This window comes from Columba livia, chromosome 18 (genome assembly GCF_036013475.1).
Source record: "Columba livia isolate bColLiv1 breed racing homer chromosome 18, bColLiv1.pat.W.v2, whole genome shotgun sequence".
Lineage (NCBI taxonomy): Eukaryota > Metazoa > Chordata > Aves > Columbiformes > Columbidae > Columba > Columba livia.
The window spans coordinates 12,807,940-12,817,087 of NC_088619.1; the positions used below are offsets into that span (position 1 = coordinate 12,807,940).

Sequence of the window (9,148 nt, forward strand, 5' to 3'; positions counted from 1 at the left end):
CCACCGCCCCGTCCCCTGCCAGCTCTTGTCACCGCTGCCTGCACGGGGGGTGATGTGCACCGATCCGCCGTGCTGGGCTCGGCCCCTGGCATTGCGGCCAAGGACATGGCACAGCCCCACGTGGCACCAGCTGCGGGGCAGGATGGAGCTGGAGGTCCCCAGAGCCACCGTGACCCATACAGGGTGGGATGGACTCCCCCAAGCTGCCGACCACACAGGGGAACCCAGCATTGGCAGCCAGTGACCCTTGTCCCCTGTGTCATGCAGATGTGATCCCAGCCAGGCCATGGGGACACATGTCCCTGGGTGCTGGGGACAGTGGAGCTGACTTAAACTGATTTCCAATGCATGCCCCCTCCATGAGATCTGGTCCCCAGCATCCCACGGGCACCCTGGGACACCCCACGCCTCCCCCCACTCCGGAGCTGGCACGGGCTCCCCGGTGCGTACCAGTAACAAGCTTCTCTTAAATAATTGAATTCCTCAAATCGTTCCCTTTTCCCTCCGGTTTCGGTACACATTTGTCATCGTGCCATTAGGCAGACGCTTTGCTCACATTTCATTTATTCATAAGCATGACGGTGGCTCAGGCAGCAGCAACGACAGTGGAGACAAGCGCGACCACTGGCATGGGACATGGCTGTCCCAGCACTCCCGGCTCTCACAGTGGCACCGGGACGGTGTCAACACCAAGGTGACAGTGGAGGAGGGGGCCTCAGTGTGTCCCCCATCACCCCAGTGCTGGCGGGGAGGCGGCGGGAGGGATGGAGGTGAGACCCGAGCAGTGGGTGCCACACGGACACGTTGCTCCGGAGGCATGTGCCAGTGCCAGCGCCAGGCGAGGGGCTGCAGCCAGCTGGCTCGGTGTCAGGTTCGGCGTCAGGCCGTGTCTCCGCTCGCGTGGTGGTGGCCAAGTTAACCCCCATGCACAGAGAGGGGCCGGGGTGGCTGCAGCCCATGGGGCAGCACTGGGGAGCTGCCCTGGGCCATGCATGCACGTCCTGGTGATCCCCCTGCCAGCAAGCCCTGTGGTGCCAGAGCTGCACCCCATGGCAGATCCCCTCTCCTTAGGGCTCCCAGAGTGACTGGGGCTCAGCTGGGGGTGTGGGGCTCCAGGATCCCCCTTGGGCACTGCTGTCCCCTGGCCCCTCCCTGCTTGAGCATCCCACAGCCCGGATTTCCTCAGTTTCCCTGCAGCGCCTGCACTGCTGGAGAACAAAGGGTTCATCTCCGCTCCAGCGAGGGATAGGAAGAGCCTCCAACAGCATCGCAACCGCCGGAGTGCCGGCACCAGCCCCTCCGCGCCAGGAACCATCACTCAGCAGCAGCCGGCTGTGCCGGCACAGGCCGGGCTGGCAGCAGCAAAGCCCCCGACGCGGAGCACGGCTGATGAGAGAATCGTGGCTCCAGCGGGGAAGGAGCGGACGGGAGGGAAATAAAAGCAAATGACATCAGCGCTGGCATGGGAGCCCACGCCAGCGAGCTATTTTGGGAAGGGCCGGGCCGGCAGCGTGGTTAAGCGCTTGCAGATGTTGCTTTGTGCGGCTCGCGGGGCTCCCACCAGGCAGGGATGCTGCCAGCACCGGGGATGCGGTGGCAGGGTGATGTGGGGTTCCCTCCTCCACCCCACGGCACAGGGCCCTGTCCCTGCAGACCAGGGGAGTCCCTGCACAGCCTGGGGGTGTTGGACACCTGGCTCTCTCACCACGGTGGGGACAGTGGTTACTGGCACAGCCCCACTGCCACTACAGCTCTGTGGCGTACGCTGGGGCAGCTTGGGGACCAGCGGTGAGGGACACAGGGTGCCCAGCTGGTGACTGGGACATGGTGGCATCTCAAGGTGACTGGCAAGGGCAAGGAAACAGAAACCTGGCGGTTGCCATGGTTACCACCGAGCATCCACAAGCGCAGCTCCAAGCACGTGGAACACCCGTGTTTCATCACCGGGGTGGGTTGTAGGAGGAGAGGAAGGGCTGACGGGTCCCAGCTGCCCCAACCACAGCACCATTTGGTATTGGGGAAACTGAGGCACAGCCCTGCCCCGCTGTCCACACAGTCAGCACTGGCAGGAGCCCTTCGCTGCACATTCCGGCACCAACCCAGCCCTCACTCCCTCGAGGGCAATTAGGACACCCCTATTTGCACGGTGAACTGACCCTGTTGGCTTCTTTGCAAAGCACAATTTGGGGTGAAGGATCCAGCATGGTGGGGGTTAAGATCAGGCCAGGCTGGGGGTTTCATGCCCATCAGCCTCAAACACCACCTCTGAACCCCCAGCCGGGATCTGGACTCAGCTCCATTTGCCGAGGGCTGGAGCCCAGCTCAGTGCCAGGATCCAACCCCGGGTCCCCACCACCCCGAAACCAAAAGCAAAAGCAGCTCAGGGTGGAATGGAGTCAAATGAAAGACGTGGCATATGTTTCTCCTCTTCCCAGCTCTTTCTTCGCTTCCTCAGGGCACGACACTGGCGGGTCGCTGTCCCTGCTGCCACCCGTGCGCCCCGCGGTGCGGGATGACAGGCACCGCGCTGGCAGGTGGCATTGCCAGCTGCCCCCGGCCGCTGCGGGAAAGCAGCGTCTCCGCCACGCCTGGCAGGAACAGCCCATTCTTTAACCGCCTGCCGACAGATGTTCCTCTGCAGAATAATTTGATGGAAAAACAGGGAAGGGAGTGCGAGTTTTGCCAGCAACATCTTGCTTTAATAAAATAACAGGAAATAATGTCGGAGGAAGGAAAGACGTGCCCAAGTTTGTCCCCCTTCAACACAGACACGTGTTTAATTTGGGGAGAACCCATGACCCTGGGCTGCCCTACCTGCCCTGAAGGGATTCTTGTACAAAATCCTATTTCCAGCCCATCCCGGCACCCCGAGCACCCCACGGGTGTTTGTGCTGGCACGGCGTGGGCGGGCGATGCTCTGCGGTCCCCCAGCCGTGCGGGGGCTTCAGACTGACCCGCGCCACGTCTGACACCCGGGATTTATAGCCCGGCTGGGCGGCCAAGTCCCTGCGCAGCTTCCGAGGAGCAGCCAAGGACAACACAGACCTGGTCTGACCCCCCAGCAGCACCCCAGCCCTGGCTCCCTGCCCTGCCGTAGCGGGGGGAGAGAGGGTGTCCCTGCGCCAGCCGGCACCCAGGAGCACCCCAGTGACACCTGTCCCCGGGGGTCCCCAGATTGCCCTAAAGTCAGGCCGAGGGGAGGAGGAGGTGGTCACTCACAGGCCTTGGCGTTCATCACTGCTGAATTCCTGCCGCTGCACAGCCGGCTGCCGCAGGGACGGGATAGGGAAGGGAGCAATTAATAACGCAGGCAGCTGCTCCAGCCACGGGGCCACAGGCAGGCTCTGCATTCCCATCTCCATTCCTTCCCCATCCCCATCCCCTTCCCCATCCCATCCCCATCCCCATCCCCATCCTCATCCCCATCCCCTTCCCCATTCCCATCCCCTTCCCCATCCCTGTTCCCATCCCCTTCCTCTTCCCCAACTGCATTCTCTTCTCCTTCCTCAACTCCATCCCCATCCTCTTCCTCAGCATCATCCCCATTCCCATTCCCTTCTCCATTCTCATCTCCCTTCCTGTCCCCTTCTCCATCCCCACCCTCTTCCCCTTCTGCAACCCCATTCCATCCCCATCCCATTTCCATCCCATCCCATCCCATCCATCATTCCCACCATGATCCAGACTCACTGCCCTGTCATTCCCACTGGAAAGCAGCTGCAAACAGGGGCCAGGGCCAGGACACAGGCACCCAAAGACATCGTGGTCCCCAAGGAGAACAAAAATCCCCCGGGGGGAGGAGGGGGAAGGAGAAGAAAAGGGAACTAGCAGGGAAAAAAAAAGTTCAATCAGATTTGTAAAGGGCACAATTTACAAAATCCATCACATATTTTACTAGGCTGGGATTTACGGATTAGCCTGTAATACTTAGGTGGCTTTTTGTAATAAAACCCTGAGCTGCTGCAGCCTTGGGAAAGGGAGAAGGTGGGAAAAGTCTCCTCTACATCCCGCGCTCATTTTCCAGCATTTCCTCGTTTTTTTTTCTTTTTCCTTTTTTTTTTTTTTTTGATCTCGGCAGCTCCGTTAATCTGGGCTTTATCTGCCTATGGAGGAGGACTGAGCTCTTTATTGGATTTTTGTCAAGAATAAATGATTTAGTTTGGGATATCGTGGAAACGGTTTCTGTGGTATTACACCCTCTAATAAATGAAACAACGGGGATCAATTCCTCCCGTGCAACGTGCTCACCAGGCTGAGGGAAACGTGCCCCGTGCCTACGTGCTACTGCAGCCCAGGGACACGGGTACGGCGATGGCACAGTGAGTATGGCGATGGCATGGTGGGTATGGTGATGGCATGGTGAGTACAGTGATGGCACAGTGAGTATGGCGATGGCATGGTGGGTATGGTGATGGCATGGTGAGTACAGTGATGGCACGGTGGGTATGGCGATGGCACAGTGAGTATGGCACAGGTACAGTGGGTATGGTGCAGGTACGGTGGGCATGGTGCAGGTATGGTGGATATGGGGCAGGTATAGCAGGTATGGTGCAGCACAGTGGGTACATCCCAGGTACGGCAGAGTTCACCTTCCCTGACCTTCCCAGCATCTCCCCGGCCGTGCCACAGCAGCTCCCTGGATGCCCTGGATGCCCTGGACCCCCCGGAGGATGCTCAGCATCGCTCACCCGCAGCCACCCAGCCCCAGCCCCATGGGCGGCACCGGGGTCAAACCCAACCCATGAACAGGAAAAACCCACCGAGTGCTACTGGCGAAGACATCGGTGCAGGGACACCAGGCAGGAACGTCGCCGCTGGGGACAAGAGGGACAGGGCAGGGGGAAGGGAAGTGGAGGCGTGTTTCCCTTTCAGGCAGGATTATAAAAACCATCACTAAAGTTCTTCTTAATCATCTTAGCACAGACCTCATTAGGGAAACGAACTTCAGGGCCAGGAGCGCGCTCCATCCGTTCTTCCTGGGCTCAGCCCTGGGGGAGCAGGGTCCCCACATTGGGGACTGGAGAGAGGGTCTGTGTCCCCTCCCTGCCGCGATGCCACCACAATGTCCCCACGCTGGTGCAGCCCCAGCATCGCAGCAGGACTGGTGGGCAGAGCCTTTGAAGCGATGGAGATGAGTGGGCGTGTGTGTGTGCGCAATAGCGAGTTATGAAGTCGGCTAATTAAGAAAATCCTTTGGGGAGTGAAAATCCCTCGGCTGTCAGGTCGGTGTGGGAACACGAGCAGCCCCAGCCAAGGAACTTGGGGACGGGGGTTTTGCAGCAGCCCCTGCGAAGCCACCTCTGTCCCCATTCCCATCCCTGTCCCATCAGTGCTGCAGACAGGGGTTGCACAGCAGGACGGGGTCCCAGGGACACCCCAGTCCATGGGTACACAGGAGGGGTTGAGGGGGTGCCCATCCCTGCCTGCTCCAGGGTGTGGAGTTACCCTGGAGAGCATGGTGAGTTATTGCTGCAGGAGATGAAACTGCTAATAAATCCCCGGACAGAAGCTGGGAAGGTTAAAACTCCATCTATAAAGGGAGACAATGATTTATAAAGTGGTGTCCAACTTCTCTTTCCTAACACGGGCTGTCAGCTGCCCAGGGAGGGAGAGCTGGGGCTGGTACCCATCTCACCCCATCCCATCCCACCTCATCCCATCCCATCTCATCTCACTCCACCCCATCCCATCCCATCTCACCCCTTTCCATCTCATCCCATCCCTTCTCAACCCATCCCATGCCATCCATCCCATCCCATCCCATCCCATCCCATCCCATCCCATCCCATCCCATCCCATCCCATCCCTTTCCATCTCATCCCATCCCTTCCCACCCCATCCCATGCCATCCATCCCATCCCACCTCATCCCATCCCTTCCCACCCCATCCCATCCCGTCCCATCCCATCCCATCCCACTCCATCCCTTGTTTCCCAGGGATGAAGAAGCACCTTGGGCAGCCCCCCTGCTCCCACCCCCGCTATCCCAGCACCTCTGCCCGCGTCGTGCCGCAGGTCCCACCAGGCACACACCGACACACAGCAGCTGGGAGGGAGCAAACCAAAGGATAATGCAAGGCAGCAAGCGGAGCAGGAGAGCCCGTAAGTCACCCCCGCCCCAAGATGCTCATCAATAATGTACACGGCACAGGGCTGGGGAGCTTTTACCCAGTTAATTAACATGTACGGTGAGCACACGCACACTCGGCACAACGGCAGGGCTCCCCCCTTGCTCCCAGCAAAAATACTTCTTGTGGGACTGACACATTTATTATTTCTCTCATAATTACCTTATTGTGAGCATTTGTTAGCAAGCACCCTGGGAACCCCGGCCCTGCACAGGGCTCCCAGGTGGGAACCGCCTCTGAAATGCTGGCAGAGCCGTTTTCGCTCTGGAAAGTGGGTCAGGATGGGACCCGAGGCGCCTGTGCAGCAGGATGGGGACAGGGATGGCATGGGGTGGGATGGGATGGGATGGGATGGGATGGGATGGGATGGGATGGGATGGGATGATGGCATGGGAATGGGAACTGGGATGGGATGGAATGAGGATAGGATGGGGATGGGATGGGGATGGGGATGGAATGGGAACAGGGAAAGGAACGCTGCTGAGCAACTGCAGTGTGAGCCGTGAAAGTGGATATTAAAGGCTTTATTACAGGGTGACGCTGGCTAATTGCAGAGCTCCTTTCAGGGAGCCGGCAGCGGATGAGCTTGGGCGACAGCACCCAATTATTGCAGCTCAGCGGGAGGAAGAGGGAAAGAAAGGAAGAAAAGAAAGCGCAATTATCGGGACCTCGTCTGCGGCACGGCACAGGGCTGCAATTTCCAAGCAGACTCGCTTTGCCTGGCCCCACTCTTGCTCCCAACACCCAGGGCATGACAGCTCGCATTTATTTTTAAACAGCCCATTGCCTATCTCTGCTCCCCGTCCTTCATCCTTGCCCCACTGGGACCGGCTCCTGCATCCCACCGACGCTCCCCGAGCACCCCTGCCGCCGGCCCAGCGCCAGCCCTCGCTGCCACCAGCTCAGCGCCAGCCCTCGCTGCCACCAACGCGCCACCCGGACGCCCCTCCTGGGAGGCTGTGGTGCTTCTTTATCCTCCCTCCCCCATCTCACTCGCTCCCACCTTTTCCTCCAAGAGCTGCTCCCGGCTCCAAAATCTCAGCCTTGTATATTAAAAAAGGTCAGATTTCAGCTCTTGTGAAGTAGCAAAAACCAGAGCAGCGTGAACGGACACAGCCGCCTGTTTCTTGGGGGCTCGGGGAGCCGGAGCTGGGACACGGGGGTCCTGGTGCTGGAACCTGCTGGAACAGCCGCCACCGTTTGTGCCGATTCCACATCACCACTTTGTAATTGACAATCAAATTTAATTACACCTTTGAGAAATAATAGCGTACGTTGGTTTAATGGGCCTTTCTGGAGCGGGACAGGTTTTCTCCTACGCCTTCTGCTCCATACAGTGGATCATGGGGTGATATTCGTGGTGCGGTGACAGTGCTGGCACCACCTGGAACCCCGGCCCGGCACGGGAGGATCATGGGGTGACATTCACAGTGCGGTGACAGTGCTGGCACCGCCTGGCAGCCCGGCCTGGCACGGGAGGCGGCAGCGGCTCCAGCCCAGGCGCATCCCGGCTGCTCAGCGGAACCCGGCAGCACCCAGAGGAAGAGAAACCATCAGCTTCACTTGGTCCCCGCGCTGGGGATGCATCCAGAAAGCCGAATTCCCCCAGAACGGCTCAATTATTTATCTCCGCAGAAAAGATGGGACACGAAGCCGCCCCGCTGGCTTTGGCTGTTTCCATCTCTGCTCTTTTTCCCCTTTTTATTTTTTTTTGTAAATTTTCTTTGAAACAATATCGCGAAGATCTCCCATTACTGGCTGCCTGATTTATGAATCTGTCAGAGGCAATCACCGGCGGCTCTCAAGGTTTCTGCTGCAATTAGGGAGATTTTGAGAGTGATCTGGCAGGTGTTTGGTGGGAGCCAAGGCAGCGGGGGGCTGGGTGACCCCAGGACCCCTGCCTGGGGCTAACGGGGAGCTCAGCATGTCCCCAAACCGGGCAGCCTCCCCCTTCCCATCCTGCTGACTCACACCCTTCCCTGTTTCTAATTAAAGATCATCACCTGCAATTACCTAATTAGCTCTCTGATTTCTGCCCTCTGATCCCGTGCACGTTGCGCTCCCTGGGGACGGGATGATGCTCGGTGCCGTCAGCACTCACGAGCGCCAGCACCAGGGCACAAAGAGGTGACAAGCTCAGGGTCACAGGACACCCCGGAGCACAGCGGCTCGTCCCTGGGACTACAGGGCCACTGTGTCCCCAAGTGATGCAAACGTGCCGGCAAGAGCTGACCATGCAGACACGTCCTTGCCATCCAAATATTCCCGCTGGTGCAAGCCGGTACCTGGGCAGGTACCGTGGCGCTCACCATGGCACCGCGGGTGGCACAGAGCTGGCAGGGCCACTGTCACCGGCCAGGGAACAGGGACAACCCAGGCTGCTGGACACACCACGCAACCACAGAAGAAAAATGAGGCCAAAGCAGGGCCGGGCTCTCTCTCTCCCTCCGAGTGATCATCGCCCTCATTAAAAAACAACTAATTATTATTCTGGCTCATTAGCAATTATAAATCTCCAGCTCCGGTACTTCATTAAAAAAAAATGACAAGTTAGCACTTAATTATGTTCCCCAGCAGTCCGATGGGTGGGAGAGTTAACCCTCCCCACCCTGCCACACGCCAGCACCCACACCAGCGCCAGCACCCATACCAGCGCCAGCACTCACACCAGCACCAGCATCCACATCGGTGCCAGCATCCACACCAGTGCCAGCACCCACACCAGCGCAAGCACCCACACCAGCACCAGCACCCACACCAGCGCCAGCACGCACACCAGCACCAGCATCCACATCGGTGCCAGCATCCACACCAGTGCCAGCACCCACACCAGCACCAGCACCCACACCAGCGCCAGCATCCACACCAGCGCCAGCACTCACACCAGCACCAGCATCCACATCGGTGCCAGCATCCACACCAGTGCCAGCACCCACACCAGCGCAAGCACCCACACCAGCACCAGCACCCACACCAGCATCCACACCAGTGCCAGCACCCACACCAGCACCAGCACCCACA

At 59.2% G+C, this 9,148-nt stretch overlaps 2 long non-coding RNA genes across 4 annotated transcripts; one reads left to right on the plus strand and one right to left on the minus strand.

The window, feature by feature from the left end:
* Positions 1–2,677: 2,677 nt before the first annotated feature.
* LOC135575783 (uncharacterized) lies at positions 2,678–6,700 on the minus strand. 3 transcript variants are annotated; one of them, XR_010467100.1, is made up of 3 exons: positions 6,290–6,700; positions 5,993–6,045; positions 2,678–5,530 (listed from the first exon to the last, which is right to left on the minus strand). It is a non-coding gene; the product is annotated as an uncharacterized LOC135575783 (long non-coding RNA). The 3 variants fall into 3 exon arrangements; XR_010467099.1 differs by having other exon boundaries at positions 6,033–6,700; XR_010467098.1 differs by having other exon boundaries at positions 5,993–6,700.
* On the plus strand, positions 5,968–7,392 carry LOC135575784 (uncharacterized). Its single transcript, XR_010467101.1, has 2 exons — positions 5,968–6,101; positions 6,694–7,392. It is a non-coding gene; the product is annotated as an uncharacterized LOC135575784 (long non-coding RNA).
* The last annotated feature ends 1,756 nt before the right edge of the window (positions 7,393–9,148 follow it).